This window comes from Tachypleus tridentatus, chromosome 3 (assembly GCF_004210375.1).
Source record: "Tachypleus tridentatus isolate NWPU-2018 chromosome 3, ASM421037v1, whole genome shotgun sequence".
NCBI classification, from domain to species: Eukaryota; Metazoa; Arthropoda; class Merostomata; order Xiphosura; family Limulidae; genus Tachypleus; species Tachypleus tridentatus.
In genome coordinates, this window is record NC_134827.1 from 35,937,222 (window position 1) to 35,952,675 (window position 15,454).

A 15,454-nucleotide genomic window follows, 5' to 3' on the forward strand; every position below is an offset into this window, starting at 1 on the left:
AGATGTGTAAAGATACAGATCTCTGGTTAGATGTGTAAAGATACAGATCTCTGGTTAGATGTGTAAAGATACAGATCTCTGGTTAGATGTGTAAAGATACAGATCTCTGGTTAGATGTGTAAAGATACAGATCTCTGGTTAGATGTGTAAACATGTAGATATTTAAATATATAAATATCTGGTTAGATGTGTGAAGATACAGATTTTTGGTTAGATGTGTAAACATGTAGATATTTAAATATATAAATATCTGGTTAGATGTGTAAAGATACAGATTTTTGGTTAGATGTGTTATCATATAGATATTTAAATATAGAAATATCTGGTTAGATGTGTAAACATACAGATCTCTGGTTGGATGTGTAAACATATAGATATTTAAATATAGAAATATCTGGTTAGATGTGTAAACATACAGATCTCTGGTTAGATGTGTAAAGATATAGATATTTAAATATATAAATATCTGGTTAGATGTGTAAAGATACAGATCTCTGGTTAGATGTGTAAACATATAGATATTTAAATATAGAAATATCTGGTTAGATGTGTAAAGATACAGATCTCTGATCAGATATGTAAAGATATAGACTTTTAAATATATAAATATTTGGTTAGATTTGTGAAGATACAGATCTTTGGTTAGATATGTAAGCATGTAGATATTTAAATATATAAATATCTGGTTAGATGTGTAAAGATACAGATCTCTGGTTAGATATGTAAAGATATAGATATTTAAATATAGAAATATCTGGTTAGATGTGTAAAGATACAGATCTCTGGTTAGATGTGTAAAGATATAGATATTTAAATATATAAATATCTGGTTAGATGTGTAAAGATACAGATCTCTGGTTAGATGTGTAAAGATACAGATCTCTGGTTAGATGTGTAAAGATACAGGTCTCTGGTTAGATGTGTAAAGATACAGATCTCTGGTTAGATGTGTAAAGATACAGATCTCTGGTTAGATGTGTAAAGATACAGATCTCTGGTTAGATGTGTAAAGATACAGATCTCTGGTTAGATATGTAAAGATACAGATCTCTGGTTAGATGTGTAAAGATACAGATCTCTGGTTAGATGTGTAAAGATACAGATCTCTGGTTAGATGTGTAAAGATACAGATCTCTGGTTAGATGTGTAAAGATACAGATCTCTGGTTAGATGTGTAAAGATACAGATCTCTGGTTAGATGTGTAAAGATACAGATCTCTGGTTAGATGTGTAAAGATACAGATCTCTGGTTAGATGTGTAAAGATACAGATCTCTGGTTAGATGTGTAAAGATACAGATCTCTGGTTAGATGTGAAGATACAGATCTCTGGTTAGATGTGTAAAGATACAGATCTCTGGTTAGATGTGTAAAGATACAGATCTCTGGTTAGATGTGTAAAGATACAGATCTCTGGTTAGATGTGTAAAGATACAGATCTCTGGTTAGATGTGTAAAGATACAGATCTCTGGTTAGATGTGTAAAGATACAGATCTCTGGTTAGATGTGTGAAGATACAGATCTCTGGTTAGATGTGTGAAGATACAGATCTCTGGTTAGATGTGTAAAGATACAGATCTCTGGTTAGATGTGTAAAGATACAGATCTCTGGTTAGATGTGTAAAGATACAGATCTCTGGTTAGATGTGTAAAGATACAGATCTCTGGTTAGATGTGTAAAGATACAGATCTCTGGTTAGATGTGTAAAGATACAGATCTCTGGTTGGATGTGTAAAGATACAGATCTCTGGTTAGATGTGTAAAGATACAGATCTCTGGTTAGATGTGTGAAGATACAGATCTCTGGTTAGATGTGTAAAGATACAGATCTCTGGTTAGATGTGTAAAGATACAGATCTCTGGTTAGATGTGTAAAGATACAGATCTCTGGTTAGATGTGTAAAGATACAGATCTCTGGTTAGATATGTGTGAAGATACAGATCTCTGGTTAGATGTGTAAAGATACAGATCTCTGGTTAGATGTGTAAAGATACAGATCTCTGGTTAGATGTGTAAAGATACAGATCTCTGGTTAGATGTGTAAAGATACAGATCTCTGGTTAGATGTGTAAAGATACAGATCTCTGGTTAGATGTGTAAAGATACAGATCTCTGGTTGGATGTGTAAAGATACAGATCTCTGGTTAGATGTGTAAAGATACAGATCTCTGGTTAGATGTGTGAAGATACAGATCTCTGGTTAGATGTGTAAAGATACAGATCTCTGGTTAGATGTGTAAAGATACAGATCTCTGGTTAGATGTGTAAAGATACAGATCTCTGGTTAGATGTGTGAAGATACAGATCTCTGGTTAGATGTGTAAAGATACAGATCTCTGGTTAGATGTGTAAAGATACAGATCTCTGGTTAGATGTGTAAAGATACAGATCTCTGGTTGGATGTGTAAAGATACAGATCTCTGGTTGGATGTGTAAAGATACAGATCTCTGGTTAGATGTGTAAAGATACAGATCTCTGGTTGGATGTGTAAAGATACAGATCTCTGGTTAGATGTGTGAAGATACAGATCTCTGGTTAGATGTGTAAAGATACAGATCTCTGGTTAGATGTGTAAAGATACAGATCTCTGGTTGGATGTGTAAAGATACAGATCTCTGGTTAGATGTGTAAAGATACAGATCTCTGGTTAGATGTGTAAAGATACAGATCTCTGGTTAGATGTGTGAAGATACAGATCTCTGGTTAGATGTGTAAAGATACAGATCTCTGGTTAGATGTGTAAAGATACAGATCTCTGGTTAGATGTGTAAAGATACAGATCTCTGGTTGGATGTGTAAAGATACAGATCTCTGGTTAGATGTGTAAAGATACAGATCTCTGGTTGGATGTGTAAAGATACAGATCTCTGGTTAGATGTGTAAAGATACAGATCTCTGGTTAGATGTGTAAAGATACAGATCTCTGGTTGGATGTGTAAAGATACAGATCTCTGGTTAGATGTGTAAAGATACAGATCTCTGGTTAGATGTGTAAAGATACAGATCTCTGGTTAGATGTGTAAAGATACAGATCTCTGGTTAGATGTGTAAAGATACAGATCTCTGGTTAGATGTGTGAAGATACAGATCTCTGGTTAGATGTGTAAAGATACAGATCTCTGGTTAGATGTGTAAAGATACAGATCTCTGGTTAGATGTGTAAAGATACAGATCTCTGGTTGGATGTGTAAAGATACAGATCTCTGGTTAGATGTGTAAAGATACAGATCTCTGGTTGGATGTGTAAAGATACAGATCTCTGGTTGGATGTGTAAAGATACAGATCTCTGGTTAGATGTGTAAAGATACAGATCTCTGGTTAGATGTGTAAAGATACAGATCTCTGGTTGGATGTGTAAAGATACAGATCTCTGGTTAGATGTGTAAAGATACAGATCTCTGGTTGGATGTGTAAAGATACAGATCTCTGGTTAGATGTGTAAAGATACAGATCTCTGGTTGGATGTGTAAAGATACAGATCTCTGGTTAGATGTGTAAAGATACAGATCTCTGGTTGGATGTGTAAAGATACAGATCTCTGGTTGGATGTGTAAAGATACAGATCTCTGGTTGGATGTGTAAAGATACAGATCTCTGGTTGGATGTAAAGATACAGATCTCTGGTTAGATGTGTAAAGATACAGATCTCTGGTTAGATGTGTAAAGATACAGATCTCTGGTTAGATGTGTAAAGATACAGATCTCTGGTTGGATGTGTAAAGATACAGATCTCTGGTTAGATGTGTAAAGATACAGATCTCTGGTTAGATGTGTAAAGATACAGATCTCTGGTTGGATGTGTAAAGATACAGATCTCTGGTTAGATGTGTAAAGATACAGATCTCTGGTTAGATGTGTAAAGATACAGATCTCTGGTTAGATGTGTAAAGATACAGATCTCTGGTTAGATGTGTAAAGATACAGATCTCTGGTTGGATGTGTGAAGATACAGATCTCTGGTTAGATGTGTAAAGATACAGATCTCTGGTTAGATGTGTAAAGATACAGATCTCTGGTTAGATGTGTAAAGATACAGATCTCTGGTTAGATGTGTAAAGATACAGATCTCTGGTTAGATGTGTAAAGATACAGATCTCTGGTTGGATGTGTAAAGATACAGATCTCTGGTTAGATGTGTAAAGATACAGATCTCTGGTTAGATGTGTGAAGATACAGATCTCTGGTTAGATGTGTAAAGATACAGATCTCTGGTTAGATGTGTAAAGATACAGATCTCTGGTTAGATGTGTAAAGATACAGATCTCTGGTTAGATGTGTAAAGATACAGATCTCTGGTTAGATGTGTAAAGATACAGATCTCTGGTTAGATGTGTAAAGATACAGATCTCTGGTTGGATGTGTAAAGATACAGATCTCTGGTTAGATGTGTGAAGATACAGATCTCTGGTTAGATGTGTAAAGATACAGATCTCTGGTTAGATGTGTAAAGATACAGATCTCTGGTTAGATGTGTACATTTAATTTTTGCTTCTTTTTCAGTTCTGTTTTTTCTTTACTTTGCACAGTAGTCACCTTCACACAAATATCTGCAGGCAGTGAAGGGTGATATAGATGTGGGACGTTGTAGGCTTGATCATCCACATCTTGCTCTCCTAATTTCTATTTCTATATTTCTTGCTACTCCTTTATTTTATTTCTTTACGTGAGACTGTTGAATGGAGGTTAAGACTAGTAGACAGTATATCCCCACCACAGTGTGGGTTCTACTTCCACAGTCACCTCCACAACTCAGGGTACATTTTATATCCCATATTATAACCTGTACCCTGGGATCCTTTCAGCTAGTGGAGCATTTTGTATTATTGTTTGAGCTTGTTTTTGGTTATAATAAACTATAGATCTTTGATTATATCTGCAGATATATATATATATTTCGTTATATCCATAAATATATGTATCTTTGGTTAGATATGCAAATATGTTGACATTTGGTTAGACATGTCAATATATAAATTTTTGATTATATCTGTAAATATATAGATCTGTGTTTAGGTTAGATGTGTAAAATATGGACGATGGTGACATGTTCCTATATTGAAAAATATTGAATATTAATTGTTTATTTCCGATATTGAGAAATATTATATATTAATTGTTTATTTCCGATATTGAGAAATATTAAATATTAATTGTTTATTTCTATGACACAAAATGTGTTTGTAATACAAATTGAAAACTCGTTGGTTTTTTTGGAGGGGGTGTTTTTCGAGGCCAGACTGCATTACTAATAAACAAAGAAATTACTAATTACATCGTATAGTTTATGTAGTTGTTATTTGCTATTGTAAGAACCACCTGGCTATTGGAAGCAATGTTGATTTTGGCCCAGTAAAGAGATAACTGACTCGTTCCTCGCTCAGGAACCGGTTATACAGCAAATAAATGTACCTCTACATATAGGAGTAGAATATAGGCTGGCCAACAATTTCCCTTGCTTCTGTACGGATGGAAACGGATGAAACGATGGCATGCCATCTTGTGAAACTCCGTAACCCATGCGTTAAGTGGTGCTGTGCTGCGCACGTGTAAGGGTGTCACTAGGTTAGCTCGCCCACCACACGACGGCGAGAGTCACTGAGAGAAGCTGACATGTAAGACAGCGGATCTTGAGGCCGCAGGTTGTCAGTTTCCGAAGTGAAATCGACTCGTTTTCTTCCTATCCACGATAAATCCTGAAACTGAACGTTAATTCTCGAGTTTTGGTTATCATCTACCGGTTTTACCAGGCTGGAAGTTGTCTTGTCCAGTACGTCATGTTGTAGGCGTTCGAATAATCGAGGTAAGAAGTGTATTAATTTATTCCTAAAATAGAGTTTACACTGGACCCTAAATTCTCGTAGCCCACGAATTTGTTTCTCTGTTGTTAAGTGAGCTGCACTGTCTACAACTTTTATTTCTTAAAAGCATAACATTTTTGTCGTCAACACATCTGATTATTCTAGTGTTGAAAATGTTAGAAATCGCCTGGTTCGAGGTTAAGAGTTTGTCACTCGTGTAAATTCTGCAGTAAACCTAAAACTTTAAACATCAATGTTTTTATTTGTATCTGTCTGTCATTTTTCGCTCTGTTTGCCTATCTGTTGTTCCTTTTATTCTTCTCTGTATTTCTTATACTTGTCTGTCTTATTTGTTATTTATCTATCCGTTTATTTTCCGCGTTATTTATATTTCTATCTGTCACTTTTTTTTGTTTTTCTATCTATTTTCACCTGTTTCGGTAAATACATATGTATTTTTATTCAGCTTATTTACCGAAGTGTGTTTTTCATGTGTTCACGTATTATCTGCCTCTCTTATTTCTGTCTATTCCTTTCTATACAACTTCCCTTTCCACGAGTATTTCTTCACGTGTTCCTATTTTTTTTTATTTTCCCATGCTTGTCTTTCTCTTCTTTTCTTATCCCATTTTCTCTCTTTCATTCCATTTATATATAACCATACATATATCTGTCTCTATATTTATACATTAATCAGAATTTCTTTCGTCCATTTATTTACATATATATCTGTTTATTGTTGCGCATGTTTATGACGAGCCTGCTCACCCTTGTTCTCTTGTTTATCTGTTTACTTCAGTTTACTTTATATATTTCACCTGATTTGTCCATCTTTCTTTCCTTTTATTTATCAATCTGTCTATTTATACTTAGAATGAGAATGTTGTTGATAATAATATATCTCTGTTTCGATGTCCATGTTTATCTTTCTACATGTTTATCGGTTTATTTATTTTACTATATCTGCACGTTTTTCCCTCTCAAACAGTTTATATATCTTCTAGTGTGCCAAAATACCTGTTTGTATCTGTGTATTTATCTTACAGTATTTGTAACTAGTTTTCCACTATTTTTACATGCTAAACTCTCTTGTTAGTTTGTACTAGTCGCTGTTCACCTTATATCACATTATCCCTTTCCCTTTCATTCTGTTTATGTGTCCAGTAGTCTGTCTCGGTAGTCCCTCAGCAACTTGTTTATCTCGTGCGTATCTGTATGAATTATATTAGGTCCACCTTTCTTTTTAAACTCTTTATGTAGCCCGCAAGTTTATCTCGGAAACTGTTTACTTTCCGTGTTTTTTTTTTTTTATCTTTCTGTGTATACACGTTCACGTGCATACGAAGTGCTTTCCGTCTGTCTATTGAATTATCCACCCTCGGACTCAGAGCCGTTCTGTTTATTATTGATTATATGGAGAGAGAGTATCGATTACAACACAAGGAACGTTCTTTACCTTTCAATAACCTTAACAACTTGGAAATTACTGTTAGAGAGACGTCTAATATAGAACTCTGGTAAACACTTACATGTTGTTAGCACATATATCCATCTTCGAGACATATGTGCACATAAAGAGTTATATACACATACATACAAGAGACATATGTGCACATAAAGAGTTATATACACATACATACAAGAGACATATGTACACATAAACAGTTGTATACACATACATACAAGAGACACATGTACATATAAACAGTTATATACACATACATACAAGGGACATATGTACACATAAACAGTTGTATACACATACATACAAGAGACATATGTGCACATAAAGAGTTATATACACATACATACAAGGGACATATGTACACATAAACAGTTGTATGCACATACATACAAGAGACATATGTGCACATAAAGAGTTATATACACATACATACAAGAGACATATGTACACATAAACAGTTGTATACACATACATACAAGAGACATATGTACACATAAACAGTTGTATACACATACATACAAGAGACACATGTACACATAAACAGTTATATACACATACATACAAGGGACATATGTACACATAAACAGTTGTATACACATACATACAAAGAGACATATATTACTTTTATAAAGAGTTATATACATACATACTAAGGGACATATGTGCACATAAAGGTTATATACACATACATACAAGAGACATATGTGCACATAAAGAGTTATATACACATACATACAAGAGACATATGTACACATAAACAGTTGTATGCACATACATACAAGAGACATATGTGCACATAAAGAGTTATATACACATACATACAAGAGACATATGTGCACATAAAGAGTTATATACACATACATACAAGAGACATATGTGCACATAAAGAGTTATATACACATACATACAAGAGACATATGTACACATAAACAGTTGTATACACATACATACAAGAGACACATGTACATATAAACAGTTATATACACATACATACAAGGGACATATGTACACATAAACAGTTGTATACATACATACAAAGAGACATATGTGCACATAAGGAGTTATATACACATACATACAAGGGACATATGTACACATAAACAGTTGTATGCACATACATACAAGAGACATATGTGCACATAAAGAGTTATATACACATACATACAAGAGACATATGTGCACATAAAGAGTTATATACACATACATACAAGAGACATATGTACACATAAACAGTTGTATACACATACATACAAGAGACACATGTACATATAAACAGTTATATACACATACATACAAGGGACATATGTACACATAAACAGTTGTATACACATACATACAAGAGACATATGTGCACATAAAGAGTTATATACACATACATACAAGGGACATATGTACACATAAACAGTTGTATGCACATACATACAAGAGACATATGTGCACATAAAGAGTTATATACACATACACACAAGAGACACATATACATATAAACAGTTGTATACAGATACAAGAGGCATATGTACACATAAACAGTTGTATACACATACATACAAGAGACATATGTACACATAAACAGCTGTATATATATATATATGTGTGTGTATATATACAAAGGACTATGTACACATACACAAAGTTATATATATACACACACAGAAATACATACATTAGAGGTCAGTAGTTATCTGTGTGTATATTTGTTATATTACAAGTTGATAGTTGTCTGTGTGTATATTAGTTATATTACAAGTTGGTAGTTGTCTCTGTGTATATTAGTTATATTACAAGTTGGTAGTTGTCTGCATGTGTATTAGTTATATTATAAGTTGATAGTTCTCTGTGTGTATATTAGTTATATTACAAGTTGGTAGTTGTCTCTGTGTATATTAGTTATATTACAAGTTGGTAGTTGTCTGCATGTGTATTAGTTATATTACAAGTTGATAATTGTCTGTGTGTGTATTAGTTATATTACAAGTTGATAGTTGTCTGTTAGTATATTAGTTATATTACAAGTTGATAGTTGTCTGTTAGTATATTAGTTATATTATAAGTTGATAGTTGTCTGTGTGTATATTAGTTATATTACAAGTTGATAGTTGTCTGTGTGTGTATTAGTTATATTACAAGTTGATAGTTGTCTGTTAGTATATTAGTTATATTACAAGTTGATAGTTGTCTGCATGTGTATTAGTTATATTATAAGTTGATAGTTGTCTGTGTGTATATTAGTTATATTACAAGTTGATAGTTGTCTGTTAGTATATTAGTTATATTACAAGTTGATAGTTGTCTGCATGTGTATTAGTTATATTATAAGTTGATAGTTGTCTGTGTGTATATTAGTTATATTACAAGTTGATAGTTGTCTGTGTGTGTATTAGTTATATTACAAGTTGATAGTTGTCTGTTAGTATATTAGTTATATTACAAGTTGATAGTTGTCTGCATGTGTATTAGTTATATTATAAGTTGATAGTTGTCTGTGTGTATATTAGTTATATTACAAGTTGATAGTTGTCTGTGTGTGTATTAGTTATATTACAAGTTGATAGTTGTCTGTTAGTATATTAGTTATATTACAAGTTGATAGTTGTCTGTATGTATATTTGTTATATTAGAAGTTGATAGTTGTCTCTGTGTATATTAGTTATATTACAAGTTGGTAGTTTTCTGTTAGTATATTAGTTATATTATAAGTTGATAGTTGTCTGTGTGTATATAAGTTATATTACAAGTTGATAGTTGTCTGTGTGTGTATTAGTTATATTACAAGTTGATAGTTGTCTGTTAGTATATTAGTTATATTACAAGTTGATAGTTGTCTGCATGTGTATTAGTTATATTACAAGTTGATAGTTGTCTGTGTGTATATTAGTTATATTACAAGTTGGTAGTTGTCTGCATGTGTATTAGTTATATTATAAGTTGATAGTTGTCTGTATGTATATTAGTTATATTACAAGTTGGTCGTTGTCTGATTGTATATTAGGTGCATTACAAGTTGATAGTTGTCTGTGTGTATATTAGTTACATTACAAGTTGGTCGTTGTCTGATTGTATATTAGGTGCATTACAAGTTGATAGTTGTCTGTGTGTATATTAGTTACATTACAAGTTGGTAGTTGTCTGCATGTGTATTAGTTATATTATAAGTTGATAGTTGTCTGTATGTATATTAGTTATATTACAAGTTGATAGTTGTCTGATTGTATATTAGGTGCATTACAAGTTGATAGTTGTCTGTGTGTATATTAGTTACATTACAAGTTGGTCGTTGTCTGATTGTATATTAGGTGCATTACAAGTTGATAGTTGTCTGTGTGTATATTAGTTACATTACAAGTTGGTCGTTGTCTGATTGTATATTAGGTGCATTACAAGTTGATAGTTGTCTGTGTGTATATTAGTTACATTACAAGTTGGTAGTTGTCTGCATGTGTATTAGTTATATTATAAGTTGATAGTTGTCTGTATGTATATTAGTTATATTACAAGTTGGTCGTTGTCTGATTGTATATTAGGTGCATTACAAGTTGGTCGTTGTCTGATTGTATATTAGGTGCATTACAAGTTGGTAGTTGTCTCTGTGTATATTAGTTACATTACAAGTTCGTCGTTGTCTGTGTGTATATTAGTTACATTACAAGTTGGTCGTTGTCTGATTGTATATTAGGTGCATTACAAGTTGGTAGTTGTCTCTGTGTATATTAGTTACATTACAAGTTCGTCGTTGTCTGTGTGTATATTAGTTACATTACAAGTTGGTCGTTGTCTGATTGTATATTAGGTGCATTACAAGTTGATAGTTGTCTGTGTGTATATTAGTTACATTACAAGTTGGTCGTTGTCTGATTGTATATTAGGTGCATTACAAATTGGTAGTTGTCTCTGTGTATATTAGTTACATTACAAGTTGGTCGTTGTCTGATTGTATATTAGGTGCATTACAAGTTGGTAGTTGTCTCTGTGTATATTAGTTACATTACAAGTTCGTCGTTGTCTGTGTGTATATTAGTTACATTACAAGTTGGTCGTTGTCTGATTGTATATTAGGTGCATTACAAGTTGGTAGTTGTCTCTGTGTATATTAGTTACATTACAAGTTCATCGTTGTCTGTGTGTATATTAGTTACATTACAAGTTGATAGTTGTCTGTGTGTGTGGTAGTTATATTTCACGTTGATAAATGTGTGTATAAAGGTCAGTTACATTACGTGTTGGTTGTTGATTGTTTATGTACCTAAAATCAAGGGTTTCCCTTTCTTTGGTTTTGTAAGACGACAGATTGGTTGTCTATAAACTACTGTGAGTGAAATAAATGTATTAACTGGTTGTCTGTATGCTTCTGTAAATGAATTAAGCGTTATTGATTGATAGTCTCTATGTTACTGTGAATAAATTATTTTGATTAGTTGTCTGTAAGCTACTGTGAGTGAATTAAATATATTGATTGGTTGTCTGTAAGTTACTGTGAGTGAATTAAGTCTACTGATTGATCGTCTATAAGATACTGTGAGGGAATTAAGTGTATTGATTGGTTGTCTGTAAGTTACTATAAATGACTTAAGTGTGTTGATTGGTTGTCTGTAAGTTACTATAAAAGAATTAAGTGTATTGATTGGTTTTCTGTAAGCTACTGTGAGTAAACTTAATACGCTGAACTAAGCAGGTCTTACTCACATCCTGACAAAATACGGGCTTGTCAGTTGTTCAGATATCTTGAGTCATTTGTTTAGCATCAGAAACCGAAACGTTAAAAATGATGGTGACACAACAGCGTCACTAACTCCTAAATGTAACTGAATGTTACACATCTGTTTGGCATTTTTTCGGGTAATGTTTGAATGGTAAAATAAACCTTAAAAATAAACAAGAGAAAAAAAATGAAACTTTGTGATATAAAAAACTGACTGACTACAACTTTAAATATGTAACATGAGTATCAGACTACAACTGTAAAGATGTAGCATCAGTATCAGACCACAACTGTAAACACATAACATCAGTACCAGACTACAATTTGAAACATGTAACATCAGTACCAGACTGACTACAACTTTAAACATATAACATCAGTATCAGACTACAACTGTAAACATGTAGCATCAGTACCAAACTACAACTGTAAACACGTAACATCAGTATCAGACTACAACTTTAAACATGTAGCATCAGTATCAAACTACAACTGTAAACATGTAACATCAGTATCAGACTACAACTTTAAACATGTAACATCAGTATCAGACTACAACTTAAAACATGTAACATCAGTATCAGACAACAACTGTAAACAGGTAGCATCAGTACCAAACTACAACTGTAAACATGTAGCATCAGTATCAGACTACAACTGTAAACATGTAGCATCAGTACCAAACTACAACTGTAAACATGTAACATCAGTAAGTGTAGTCTAATCAGTACCAAACTACAACTGTAAACATGTAACATCAGTATCAGACTACAACTTCAAACATGTAGCATCAGTACCAAACTACAACTGTAAACATGTAACATCAGTAAGTGTAGTCTAATCAGTACCAAACTACAACTGTAAACATGTAGCATCAGTATCAAACTACAACTTTAAACATGTAACATCAGTATCAAACTACAACTTTAAACATGTAACATCAGTGTCAGACTACAACTTTAAACATATAACATTAGTAGCAAACTACAACTGTAAACATGTAACATCAGTGTCAAACTACAACTGTAAACATGTAGCATCAGTACCAAACTACAACTGTAAACATGTAACATCAGTATCAGACTACAACTTTAAACATGTAACATCAGTATCAGACTACAACTGTAAACATGTAACATCAGTACCAAACTACAACTTTAAACATGTAACATCAGTATCAGACTACAACTTCAAACATGTAGCATCAGTATCAAACTACAACTGTAAACATGTAACATCAGTATCAGACTACAACTTTAAACATGTAACATCAGTATTAGACTACAACTTTAAACATGTAACATCAGTATCAGACTACAACTGTAAACATGTAGCATCAGTACCAAACTACAACTGTAAACATGTAACATCAGTACCAAACTACAACTTTAAACATGTAACATCAGTATCAGACTACAACTTCAAACATGTAGCATCAGTACCAAACTACAACTGTAAACATGTAACATCAGTAAGTGTAGTCTAATCAGTACCAAACTACAACTGTAAACATGTAACATCAGTACCAAACTACAACTTTAAACATGTAACATCAGTATCAGACTACAACTTCAAACATATAGCATCAGTACCAAACTACAACTGTAAACATGTAACATCAGTACCAAACTACAACTGTAAACATGTAACATCAGTACCAAACTACAACTTTAAACATGTAACATCAGTATCAGACTACAACTTCAAACATGTAGCATCAGTATCAAACTACAACTGTAAACATGTAACATCAGTATCAGACTACAACTTTAAACATGTAACATCAGTATTAGACTACAACTTTAAACATGTAACATCAGTATCAGACTACAACTGTAAACATGTAGCATCAGTACCAAACTACAACTCTAAACATGTAACATCAGTACCAAACTACAACTTTAAACATGTAACATCAGTATCAGACTACAACTTCAAACATGTAGCATCAGTACCAAACTACAACTGTAAACATGTAACATCAGTAAGTGTAGTCTAATCAGTACCAAACTACAACTGTAAACATGTAGCATCAGTACCAAACTACAACTTTAAACATGTAACATCAGTATCAAACTACAACTTTAAACATGTAACATCAGTGTCAGACTACAACTTTAAACATATAACATTAGTAGCAAACTACAACTGTAAACATGTAACATCAGTGTCAAACTACAACTGTAAACATGTAGCATTAGTACCAAACTACAACTGTAAACATGTAACATCAGTACCAAACTACAACTGTAAACATCTAGCATCAGTATCAGACTACAACTTTAAACATGTAACATCAGTACCAAACTACAACTGTAAACATGTAACATCAGTACCAAACTACAACTTTAAACATGTAACATCAGTATCAGACTACAACTTTAAACATGTAGCATCAGTATCAAACTACAACTGTAAACATGTAACATCAGTATCAGACTACAACTTTAAACATGTAACATCAGTACCAGACTGACTACAACTTTAAATATGTAACATAAGCACTAGGCAGACATGAGCAAATTTCATGTTGAAACGAACTTTCATTATCTCTCAGGATATAAAGTCCACGTATCCAGGTTACTTTATGATAATAGACTAAACGCCCAATCACAAGACAGTTCATCATACTCGATAGGCATAAATATTATGTGATGGAGTGATTGATATAATTTTATATCACCAATTTAACTTTGCCCTAACTCTAACGTTAATAACTTTTAATAAGTAAAATACCTTAAATATTTTCGTCTTATGAAGAGGCCTGTCATGGCCAGGTTGATTAAGACGTTCGACTCGTAATTTTAGGTTCGAATCCCCGCCGCACCCAACATGCTCCACCTTTCAGTCGTGGGTGCGTTATAATGTTACAATCAATCCCACTATTCGTTGGTAAAAGAGTATCCAGAAAGTTGGCAGTGGGTGGTGATGACTAGCTGCCTTCCCTCTAGTCTTGCACTGCTAAATTACAGACGGGTAGCACAGATAGCCCTCGTGTAGCTTTGCGCGAAATTCAACAAACAACCAAACGGTTCATGAATGGCTCCCGGAATTTGTGAAAGACTTGATATTTTAATAACATTTTTTTATTTACTAATAATCTCTTTCGACAAGAATATAATCTCGTTGGTTAAAGTAAATAATTACGTTTAATAAAGATATAATTTCGTTGATTAAGAACATCCTCTTAAAAAAACTTTACCTGGACTATAATCTTTGTTTGTTTTGAATTTCGCGCAAAGCTACTCGTGGGCTATCTGCGCTTGCCGTCTCTAATTTAGCAGTGTAAGACTAGAGGGAAGGCAGCTAGTCATCACCACCAACCGCCAACTCTTGGGCTACTCTTTTACCAACGAATAGTGGGATTGACCGTCATATTGTAACGCCCCCACGGCTGAAAGGGCAAGCATGTTTGGTACGACCGGGATTCGAACCCGCGACCCTCGGATTACGAGTCGAACGCCTTAACCCACCTGGCCATGCCATGCCCA

The 15,454-nt window shown here is 33.3% G+C and overlaps 1 pseudogene across 1 annotated transcript in view; it reads left to right on the forward strand.

The window, feature by feature from the left end:
- The first annotated feature begins 5,459 nt into the window (after positions 1 to 5,459).
- The window catches only part of LOC143246698 (uncharacterized), a 29,042-nt pseudogene continuing 19,047 nt past the window's right edge, over positions 5,460 to 15,454 (forward strand). The window contains exon 1 of the transcript XR_013026098.1: positions 5,460 to 5,804. The product of XR_013026098.1 is annotated as an uncharacterized LOC143246698 (transcript). The remainder of the gene's footprint in view (positions 5,805 to 15,454) is intronic.